This window comes from Stegostoma tigrinum, chromosome 44 (genome assembly GCF_030684315.1).
Source record: "Stegostoma tigrinum isolate sSteTig4 chromosome 44, sSteTig4.hap1, whole genome shotgun sequence".
Lineage (NCBI taxonomy): Eukaryota > Metazoa > Chordata > Chondrichthyes > Orectolobiformes > Stegostomatidae > Stegostoma > Stegostoma tigrinum.
Window position 1 is genome coordinate 14,806,207 of NC_081397.1, and position 12,294 is coordinate 14,818,500.

The window sequence follows — 12,294 nt, forward strand, 5'->3', positions numbered from 1 at the left end:
TTACTGAACTTCTATTCTTACAGAAATGACCACCCCAATGCACAGTCTCTCAGAAAATTGTTATTTGATTCTGAAAGGTAAAGAAGGGGATTGCAGTGACAGATGAGCAGAGGATGCTGTGGGGCAAGAGGTTTCCATTCTGAAAAGGTCATGCTCAGTGGAGCTCAGAAGGTGACGGGGGATTGAGGAAGTGAGATTGTGTGTTGGAACAGAAGGCTAACTGTAAGTGCCAACTGATGGGTTCTCGTGTGCAGGGTATGTATCTGACTGCAACAAGAACAGAAGTTGCTGGAAAAGCTGAGCAGGTCTTGCAGCTTCTGTGAAGAAGAAAAAAACAGAACTAACGTTTCGGGTCGGATTGTTAGGTTCATTTTCGGAGACCCTTACCAACTTGATGCAATAACAAGACATTGACCTGTTTAGAAAAACACATCCTCTATTACAAAGCGAGTACAAGCCGTGGAGGATCACTGTACTCAACCCGGCACATGAAGGGTCTAGGCCCGAAACGTCAAATTTTGTGCTCCTGAGATGCTGCTGGGCCTGCAGTGTTCATCCATCCCCACATTTTATTATCTTGGATTCTCCAGCATCTGCAGTTCCCATTATCACAGAGTGCTGAGTCTCGCAAGCGATTCTCTCTGAGCTGCAGACAGTCCCCGTTTTTGATACCTTATCGAGTGCATAGTACACAAAGCAATTTTACATCTCACAATGGCATGTCACATGAAACAATCACTACATCGGACAATGTCATGATATAAAAATAATTGCTACATCGAAAGTCATAGAGAGCAGGATACAGTATTGATCGTTCGCGAAGTGACTGCTAATGACAGGAGGCGATTTCAAGTTGCTGAAGTGACAGAATGTAATTTCAAGCTACCCCTTTAGCAGAAACAGAAGTTACATATTTTACAGGATCTCAGAAGTCTCACACCTTTACAAATCCTGCCCACCTAATCTTTCTCGAGGCAGTTTCCACATAGCCCTGTGCAGGAAGATAAAGATTTACAAAGTTTATACCTAATTCTAGTCGGGTAGCAAGTTTTAAGGCAATGTCTGCACACCTCTGCGTAAGCAGATAAAGATCATTAAGTTACAGAGAATATAGAAAGTGAAGGGACGTTATCCTCATAACATCTCAGGATGACCCTTCTTCAGAAGAGCCCAGCTTTTCCAGCAACTTCTGTTTTTGTTCCTGATTTACAGCATCTACTGTTCTTTTGATTTTACAGAATTGACTGGGCGCTTGGCTGCTCATAGCATCTGGTGTAGGAGTAGGAGGTGACATCAGAACACAGTTCTGACCTAGCTCCTTGTTCAGTAGACTAGTCTGAAACATCCTCAATGCTCTGGATATTGGCAACTAAGTTCAACAGCATGAATGACACCCCCGCTGAAAATAGAAAGGCAATTTATTATCTCAGTGGCGAGAAACCTCAGAATAAGTCAGTGCAGAGGGATCTCAGTGACCTTGAGTGTGAATCTTGGAAAACTAGCACGCAGCTACAGCAGGTAGTAAGGAAGGACAAACGGCATTTATTGCTAAAGGAATGGAGTATAAAAGTATTGAAAATGTTGCTGCATTTGTACAAGCCGTTAGTTTTTCTACACCCGGAGTACTGTGCAGAGCTTTGGTCCCTGTACTTGGGGAGGGATGCACTTGAAGTGGAGGCAGATCACAGGAGGTTCACTGGAATGATTCCAGAGATGATTGCTTTGTCTTGTGAGGTGATATTGAGCAATTTTGGCTGATACTGTCTGGAGTTTAAAAGAATGAGAGGAGATCTAATTGTTGTTATGAGATGCAAAATTGGGGGATTGACATAGAAACATAGAAGATTGGAGCAGGAGGAGGCTATCTGGCCCTTACAGACTGCTCTACCATTCATCATGATCATGGCTGATCATCCAACTCAATAGTCTAATCCTGCTTCCTTCCCATAATCTTTGATCCCATTCATCCCAAGTGTTATATCTCATTGGCTCCTGAGTGCATTCAATGTTTTGCCTTCAACTACTTCCTGTAGTAATGAATTTCAAAGGCTCACCACCCTTTGGGTGAAGAAATATCTCCTCATCTCTGTCCTAAAAGCTCTACCCTGAATCCTCAGACTGTGAGCCATGGTTTTGGACACACTCATCCCCGCTCTTGAAGTCAAAATCTCTTTCAGTGAAGGCTACTATACTATTTGCCTTCTGTACTGCATACTTACCTTCAGCAACAGGTGCACAAGGGCACCCAGGTCCTGCTGCACAATCCCTTCTCACAGTTTACATACATTCAGGTAGTAATCTGCTTTCTTGATTTTGCTTCCAAAGTGAACAACCTCACATTTGTCCAACTTGTTCTGTATCTCCCATTCACCCAGCCTGTCCAGATTACGCTTAAGTATCTCTGCATACTCGTCACAGTTCTCCCTCCCATCCAACTTGGCATCATCTGTAAACTTTAAAATGTTACATTTTGTTCGCTCATCAAAATCATTAGTATATATTGTGACTTGCTGGGGTCCTAGTACTGATCCCTGTGGCACTCCACTAGTCACTGCCTTCCAATTTAAAAAGGGCCCATTAATTCCTACTCTTTGGTTCCTCCCTGCCAACCAATTTTATATTTCAATAATGCTCCCCCCAATCCTGTGCACACTAATCTTGCACAATAATCTCTCTTGCTGGGCTCTTTATGAAAGCTTTCTGAAAGTACAAATATACCACATTGACTGACTCCCTCTTGTCAACTTTACGAATTACATATCATAGATTTCCAACAGATTTGCCAAACAAGATTTCTCCTTCATAAATCCATGCTTATTCTGTCAGATCCTGTCACTGATTTCGAAATGATTCGCTATAAAGCCCTTGATAATGGATTCGTGAATTTTCCCTACTACCAATGTTAGGTTTACTGACCTATAATTCCCTGTTTTCTCTCAGCCTGCCGCTTTGAATATTGGAGCGACATTATCTACCGTCCAATCTGCAGGGACTGCTCTAGGATCTACACAATCCTGCATAATGCATCCACTATTACTAGAACCACTCCCTGAAGTACTCTGGGATGTAGATTAACAGGCTTTGGGGATTTATCCACCTTCAATACCAACAATTTTCCCAGCACTATTTCTCTCATAATATTGATTTCCCTCAATTCTTGCCTCTCGCTGAATTTTGCGTTCTCCAACATTTCTGGCATCTGATTTGTGTGCTCCTTTCTGAAGGCAGTACCAAAGTATGTGTTCAGTTACTCAACCATTTCTTTGTCCCTTTTAAATTCCCCTGTTTTTGTCAGTAGGGGATCTACAAAGCAGATGGAGAGAGGATGTTTCCTCATGAGGGATGACCTAAAAATGAGAAGTCGTTGTTTTAGAATAAGGGGCTGGAGCAGAGTGAAAACAGAGATGAGGAGGAATGGCTCCTCTCAACTGGGGGAAGGGGAATGGGAATCTGTGGGAATCTACTCCTCCCCCAACGAGAGGGTACAGTGGATGCCAGGAGACTGAATAAATTAAAGGAGTCAGGGAGATTTTTAATCAATGACGGGTTAAAGGGAGCAGGGCAGGAAAGCAGAGTTGAGGTTGAGATGAGGTCAGGCGTGATTGCGTGGAACGGGCGAGCAGGCTTCCAAAGGGGTAAATAGCCGACTCCTGTTTCTAGCTCTTATTTTCCACTGAGCCAGTGAGGAGAGACTGGTCAGTACAGGCACAATGATTTTCAACATTGTCGCCCTTTGCTGTGTGTCTGTGGTTGCCTGTATATGAGCTTACATCTATTCTACATTTTGTTCCAATTCTATGCAGAACACAACTGCTCAAGTTTAGTCGTAACATTCATCGCCTTGTAACCTTGCTCATTTGACAGCGGTGCAGAATAAATGTACAGCAATAATTTCATCCCTGCTACAATTACTCACTGGGAACCAATGCCGAATGAAGGGGTGACAGTATGAGGAGTGAGGAAACAAGAAATTGGTGAGGCCACATTTGCAGTATTGCATACAATTCACATTGCCTTCTCTCGGAAGGATGAGGTTACACTGGGAGGGGTGCAGAAAGATTTATGAGGATATTGCCGGGACTGGAGGGTTTGAGCTGGGAGGAGATGTTAAATAAACTGGGACTATATCCCTTGGGGTGTTGGAGGCTGAGGGATGACCTTATACAGGTTTATTAAATCATGAGGGACACAGATAAGGTCAACAGCCAAGGTCCAAAACCAGAGGGCGTAGATTTAAAGTGAGTGCACAAGATTTAAAAAGGAGCTGGGCTGCAGCTTTTTCATGCAGAGGGCGATGTGTGTATGAAATGAGTTGCCAGAGGAGGTGGTTGAGGTGAGTATAATCACAACATTTAAAACACATTTGGACAGGGACATGGATAGGAAACTTGAGAGGAATATGGACCAAATGCAGGAAAACACAACGAATTGAGTTTGGAAGCTGGGTTGGCATGGACAGGTTGAACCGAAGGGTCTGTTCCCGTGCTGTATGGCTCAATGCCTCATGATCTCTTCTGAAACTGGGGGGGGGAATGTAAGCTGTGCTGAGGAGACAAAGATGAAATGAACAATGAGGATTTATTTGTGGTGCCACAATCTGGTGCCATTTCAATACTTTCCGAAGAAAGAGATAAAGCTTCGTTCTGCTGCCTCCAGCATGAGCTCTGAGCTGGCTGACCAGCGATATCCACGCTGAACCCCTGCACTCAACCCACCAGGCACGGCTGCCATCACCGGTTCTTCAGCAGCCACAGGATGCTAACTCTGCGCCCACCACAATCAGAACATGCCACCACGCCAATAACCGGGAGCCTCCACTCTGGGGCTACTGCAACCAGGGGACCCCAGTTCCAGGCCTCGTGCAACCAGGGAACCCCAGCTCCGGGCCTAGTGCAACCAGGGTTCCCAGCTCCAGGCCTTGTGCAACCAGGGGACCCCAGCTCCAGGCAAAGCGTAAGCAGGGAACCCCAGCTCCGGGCCTAGAGCAAACAGGGAACCCCAGCTCCAGGCCTAGTGCAACCAGGGAACCCCAGCTCCAGGCCTAGTGCAACCAGGAACCCCAGCTCCGGGCCTAGTGCAACCAGGGAACCTCAGCTCCAGGCCTAGTGCAACCAGGGAACCTCATCTCCAGGCCTAGTGCAACCAGGGGACGCCAGCTCCAGGCCGAGTGCAACCAGGGGACACCAGTTCCGGGCCTAGTTTAATCAGGGAACCCCAAGCTCCGGGCCTAGTGCAAACAGGGAATCCGAGCTCCGGGCCTAGCGCAACCAGGAACCCCAGCTCCAGGCTAAGTGCAACCAGGGAACCCGAGCTCAAGGCCTAGTGTAACCAGGGAACCACAGCTACGGGCCTAGTGCAACCAGGGAGCCCGCTCCGGGCCTTGTGTAACCAGAGACCCCAGCTCCAGGCCCAGTGCAACCAGGGAAACCCATCTCCAGGCCGAGTGTAACCAGGGACCCCATCTCCAGGCCTAGCGCAAGCAGGGAAGCCCAGCTCCGGGCCTAATGCAAACAGGGAAGCCCAACTCCAGGCCTAGTTCAAACAGGGACCCCAGCTCCGAGCCTAATGCAACCAGGGAACCCCATCCACAGGCCTAGTGCAACAAGGGGACGCCAGCTCCAGGCCCAGTGCAACCAGGGGACGCCAGCTCCAGGCCCAGTGCAACCAGGGGACACCAGCTCCATGCCTAGTGCAAGCAGCGAACCCCAGCTCCAGGCCTAGTGTAACCAGGGACACCATCTCCAGGCCTCGTGCAACGAGGGGACCCCAGCTCCAGGCCTACTCCAAACAGGGAACAACAGCTCCAGGCCGAGTGCAACCAGTGATCCCCAGCTCCAGGCCTAGTGTAATCAGGGAACCCAAGCTCCAGGCCTAGTGCAACCAGGAAACCCAGCTCCGGGCCTAGTGCAACCAGGGAACCCCAGCTCCAGGGTTAGTGTAACCAGGGAACCCCAGCTACAGGCCTAGTGCAACGAGGGACCCCAGCTCCAGGCCTAGTGCAAACAGGGAACCCCAGCTCCAGGCCTAGTGTAACCAGGGAAGCCCAGCTACAGGCCTAGTGCAACCAGGAACCCCAGCTCCGGGCTTAGTGCAACCAGGGAACCCCAGCTCCAGGCCTAGTGCAACAAGGGGACGCCAGCTCCAGGCCCAGTGCAACCAGGGGTCGCCAGCTCCAGGCCTAGTGCAAGCAGGGAACCCCAGCTCCAGGCCTAGTGTAACCAGGGACCCCATCTCCAGGCCTCGTGCAACCAGGGAACCCCAGCTCCGGGCCTAGTGCAACCAGGGATCCCCAGCTCCAGGCCTAGTGTAACCAGGGAACCTGAGCTCCAGGCCGAGTGCAAACAGGAACCGCAGCTCCAGGCCTAGTGCAACCAGGGAAACCCAGATCCAGGCCTAGTGTAAACAGGGAACCCCAACTCCGGTCCCAGAGTAACCAGGGAACCACAGCTCTAGGCCTAGTGCAACCAGGGAGCCCGCTCCGGGCCTTGTGTAACCAGGGACCCCAGCTCCAGGCCTAGTGCAACCAGGGAACCACAGCTCTGTGCCAAGTGCAAACTGGGAAGCCCAGCTCCAGGCCTAGTTCAACCAGGACCCCAGCTCCGGGCCTAATGCAACCAGGGAACCCCATCTCCAGGCCTCGTGCAACCAGGGAACCACAGCTCTGGGCCTAGTGCAACAAGGGACCACAGCTCCAGGCCTAGTGCAAACAGGAACCCCAGCTCCGGGCCTAGTGTAACCAGGGAACCCCAGCTCCAGGCCTGGTGCAATCACGGAACCCCAGCTCAAGGCCTAGTGCAACAAGGGGACGCCAGCTCCAGGCCCAGTGCAACCAGGGGTCGCCAGCTCCAGGCCTAGTGCAAGCGGGGATCCCCAGCTCCAGGCCTTCTGTAACCAGGGACCCCATCTCCAGGCCTCGTGTAACCAGTGAACACCAGCTCCGGGCCTAGTGTAACCAGGGAACCCCAGCTCCGGGCCAAGTGGAACGAGTGAACCCCAGCTCCAGGCCTCGTGTAACCAGGTAATCCCAGCTCCAGGCCTAGTGTAACCAGGAACCGCAGCTCCGGGCCTAATGCAACCAGGGAACCCCATCTCCAGGCCTAGTGTAACCAGGGAACCCCAGCTCCGGGCCTAGTGTAACCAGGGAACCCCAGCTCCAGGCCTGGTGCAACCAGGAACCCCAGCTCCGGGCCTAGTGTAACCAGGGAACCCCAGCTCCAGGCCTGGTGCAACAAGGGGACCCCATCTCCAGGCCTCGTGTAACCAGTGAACACCAGCTCCAGGCCAAGTGTAACCAGGGAACCCCAGCTCCGGGCCAAGTGGAACGAGGGAAAACCAGCTCCAGGCCTCGTGTAACCAGGTAATCCCAGCTCCGGGCCGAGTGTAACCAGGGAAACCCAGCTCCAGGCCTAGAGTAACCAGGGAACACCAGCTCCCAGCCTAGTGGAACCAGGAACCGCAGCTCGGGGCCTAGTGCAACCAGGGATAGCCAGCTCCAGGCCTAGTGTAACCAGGGAACCCCAGCTCCGGGCCTAGTGTAACCAGGAACCCCAGCTCCAGGCCGAGTGCAACCAGGGAACCACAGCTCCAGGCCTAGTGTAACCATGGAACCCCAGCTCCGGGCCTAGTTTAATCAGGGAACCCCAGCTCCAAGCGTAGTGTAACCAGGGAACCCCAGCTCCGGGCCAAGTCGAACGAGGGAACCCCAGCTCCGGGCCTAGTGTAACCAGGGAAACCCAGCTCCAGGCCTAGAGTAACCAGGGAACCCCAGCTCCCGGCCTAGTGGAACAGGAACCCCAGCTCCGGGCCGAGTGCAACCAGTGAACCCCAGCTCAAGGCCTAGTGTAACCAGGGAACCCCAGCTCCGGGCCTAGTGCAAACAGGAACCCCAGCTCCAGGCCTAGTGTAACCAGGGACCCCATCTCCAGGCCTAGTATTACCAGGGAACACCAGCTCCAGGCCTAGTGTAACCAGGGAACACCAGCTCCGGGCCTAGTGCAACCTGTCACCCCAGCTCCACACCTAGTGCAACCAGGGAACCCCATCTCCAGGCCTAGTGCAACAAGGGAACGCGGGTTCCAGGCCTAGTATAACCAGGGAACCCCAAGTCCGGGCCTAGTGCAACCAGGGAACCCCAGCTCCAGGCCTAGTGTAACCAGGGACTCCATCTCCGGGCCTTGTGTAACCAGGGACCCCAGCTCCAGGCCTAGTGCAACCAGGGAACCACAGCTCTGTGCCAAGTGCAAACTGGGAAGCCCAGCTCCAGGCCTAGTTCAACCAGGACCCCAGCTCCGGGCCTAATGCAACCAGGGAACCCCATCTCCAGGCCTCGTGCAACCAGGGAACCACAGCTCTGGGCCTAGTGCAACAAGGGACCACAGCTCCAGGCCTAGTGCAAACAGGAACCCCAGCTCCGGGCCTAGTGTAACCAGGGAACCCCAGCTCCAGGCCTGGTGCAATCACGGAACCCCAGCTCAAGGCCTAGTGCAACAAGGGGACGCCAGCTCCAGGCCCAGTGCAACCAGGGGTCGCCAGCTCCAGGCCTAGTGCAAGCGGGGATCCCCAGCTCCAGGCCTTCTGTAACCAGGGACCCCATCTCCAGGCCTCGTGTAACCAGTGAACACCAGCTCCGGGCCTAGTGTAACCAGGGAACCCCAGCTCCGGGCCAAGTGGAACGAGTGAACCCCAGCTCCAGGCCTCGTGTAACCAGGTAATCCCAGCTCCAGGCCTAGTGTAACCAGGAACCGCAGCTCCGGGCCTAATGCAACCAGGGAACCCCATCTCCAGGCCTAGTGTAACCAGGGAACCCCAGCTCCGGGCCTAGTGTAACCAGGGAACCCCAGCTCCAGGCCTGGTGCAACCAGGAACCCCAGCTCCGGGCCTAGTGTAACCAGGGAACCCCAGCTCCAGGCCTGGTGCAACAAGGGGACCCCATCTCCAGGCCTCGTGTAACCAGTGAACACCAGCTCCAGGCCAAGTGTAACCAGGGAACCCCAGCTCCGGGCCAAGTGGAACGAGGGAAAACCAGCTCCAGGCCTCGTGTAACCAGGTAATCCCAGCTCCGGGCCGAGTGTAACCAGGGAAACCCAGCTCCAGGCCTAGAGTAACCAGGGAACACCAGCTCCCAGCCTAGTGGAACCAGGAACCGCAGCTCGGGGCCTAGTGCAACCAGGGATAGCCAGCTCCAGGCCTAGTGTAACCAGGGAACCCCAGCTCCGGGCCTAGTGTAACCAGGAACCCCAGCTCCAGGCCGAGTGCAACCAGGGAACCACAGCTCCAGGCCTAGTGTAACCATGGAACCCCAGCTCCGGGCCTAGTTTAATCAGGGAACCCCAGCTCCAAGCGTAGTGTAACCAGGGAACCCCAGCTCCGGGCCAAGTCGAACGAGGGAACCCCAGCTCCGGGCCTAGTGTAACCAGGGAAACCCAGCTCCAGGCCTAGAGTAACCAGGGAACCCCAGCTCCCGGCCTAGTGGAACAGGAACCCCAGCTCCGGGCCGAGTGCAACCAGTGAACCCCAGCTCAAGGCCTAGTGTAACCAGGGAACCCCAGCTCCGGGCCTAGTGCAAACAGGAACCCCAGCTCCAGGCCTAGTGTAACCAGGGACCCCATCTCCAGGCCTAGTATTACCAGGGAACACCAGCTCCAGGCCTAGTGTAACCAGGGAACACCAGCTCCGGGCCTAGTGCAACCTGTCACCCCAGCTCCACACCTAGTGCAACCAGGGAACCCCATCTCCAGGCCTAGTGCAACAAGGGAACGCGGGTTCCAGGCCTAGTATAACCAGGGAACCCCAAGTCCGGGCCTAGTGCAACCAGGGAACCCCAGCTCCAGGCCTAGTGTAACCAGGGACTCCATCTCCAGGCCTAGTGTAACCAGGGAACACCAGCTCCGTGCCTAGTGCAACCAGGAACCCCAGCTCCAGGGCAAGTGCAACCAGGGAACCCCAGCTCCAAGCGTAGTTCAACCAGGGGACACCAGCTCCAGGTTTACTATAACCAGGGAACCCCACCTCCAGGCCTAGTGTAACCAGGGAACCCCAGCTCCAGGCCTAGTGTAACTTGGGGACACCAGCTCCAGGCTTAGTGTAACCAGGGAAACCCAGCTCCAGGCCGAGTGTAACCAGGGACCCCAACTCCGGGCCTACTGCAACCAGGGACCACATCTCCAGGCCTAGCGCAACCAGGGAAACCCAGCTCCGGGCCTAGTGCAAACAGGGAAGTCCATCTCCAGGCCTAGTGCAACCAGGGAACCCCAGCTCTGGGCCTAGTGCAACAAGGGACCCCAGCTCCGGACCTAGTGCAAACAGGGAACCCCAGCTCCAGGCCTAGTGCAACCAAGGAACCCCAGCTCCAGGCCTAGTGCAACAAGGGGACGCCAGCTCCTGGCCGAGTGAAACCAGGGGATGACAGCTCCTGGCCTAGTGCAAGCAGGGAACCCCAGCTGCAGGCCTAGTGCAACCAGGGAACCCCAGCTCCTGGCCAAATGTAACCAGGGAACCCCAGCTCCGGGCCTAGTGCAACCGGGAACCCCAGCTCCAGGCCTAGTGTTACCAGGGAACACCAGCTCAAGGCCTCGTGTAACTCATGAACACAAGCTCCGGGCCTAGCGCAACCAGGAACCCCAGCTCCAGGCCGAGTGTAACCAGGGATCCCCAGCTCAAGGCCAAGTTTAATCAGGGAACCCCAGCTCCAGGCCTAGTGTAACCAGGGAACCGCAGTTCAGGGCCTAGTGCAACAAGGGACCCCAGCTCCGGGCCCAGTGCAACCAGGGAACCCCAAATCCAGGCCTAGTGCAACCAGGAACCCCACCTCCAGGCCTAGTGCAACCAGGGAACCCCAGCTCCAGGCCTAGTGCAACAAGGGGACGCCAGCTCCTGGCCTAGTGTAACCCATGAACACCAGCTCCAGGCCTTGCGCAACCAGGAACACCAGCTCCAGGCCTAGTGCAACAAGGGGACGCCAGCTCCTGGCCTAGTGTAACCCATGAACACCAGCTCCGGGCCTTGCGCAACCAGGGAATCCCAGCTGCAGGCCTAGTGCAACCAGGTAACCCCAGCTCCTGGCCTAATGTAACTAGGGAACCCCAGCTCCGGGCCTAGTGTAACCAGGAACCCCAGCTCCAGGCCTTGTGTAACCAGGGACCCTATCTCCAGGCCTAGTGTTACCAGGGAACACCAGCTCCGGGCCTAGTGTAACGCATGAACACCAGCTCCGGGCCTAGCGCAACCAGGAACCCCAGCTCCAAGACCGAGTGTAACCAGGGATCCCCAGCTCCAGGCAAAGTTTAATCAGGGAACCCCAGCTCCAGGCCTAGTGGAACCAGGGTACACCATCTCCAGGCCGAGTGCAACCAGGGAACCGCAGCTCTGGGCCTAGTGCAACAAGGGACCCCAGCTCCGGGCCTAGTGTAACCAGGGACCCCACCTTCGGGCCTAGTGTAACCAGGGAACACCAGCTCCAGGCCTAGTGTAACCAGGGAACCCGACCTTCAGGCCTAGTGTAACCAGGGAACACCAGCTCCAGGCCTAGTGCAACTAGGGGACGCCAGCTCCAGGCCTAGTGCAACTAGGGGACGCCAGCTCCAGGCCGAGTGTAACCAGGGATCCCCAGCTCCAGGCAAAGTTTAATCAGGGAACCCCAGCTCCAGGCCTAGTGGAACCAGGGTACACCATCTCCAGGCCGAGTGCAACCAGGGAACCGCAGCTCTGGGCCTAGTGCAACAAGGGACCCCAGCTCCGGGCCTAGTGTAACCAGGGACCCCACCTTCGGGCCTAGTGTAACCAGGGAACACCAGCTCCAGGCCTAGTGTAACCAGGGAGCCCCACCTTCAGGCCTAGTGTAACCAGGGAACACCAGCTCCAGGCCTAGTGCAACTAGGGGACGCCAGCTCCAGGCCGAGTGCAACCAGTGAACCCCATCTCCAGGCCTAGTGCAACCAGGGAAACCCAGCTCCAGGCCTCGTGCAACCAGGGAACCCTAGCTCCAGGCCTAGTGCAACCAGGGAATCCCAGCTCCAAGCTTAGTGTAACGAGGGAAACCCAGCTCTGGGCCTACTGCAACCAGGGACCCCATCTCCAGGCCTAGCGCAAATAGGGAACCCCAGCTCCGGGCCGAGTGCAAACAGGGAAGCCCAGCATCGGGCCTAATGCAACCAGGGACCCCATCTCCAGGCCTAATGCAACCAGGGAACCCCAGCTCTGGGCCTAGTGCAACCAGGGAACCCCAGCTCCAGGACTAGTGCAACCAGGGAACCCCACCTCCAGGCCTAGTGCAACCAGGAAATATCCGCTCCGGGC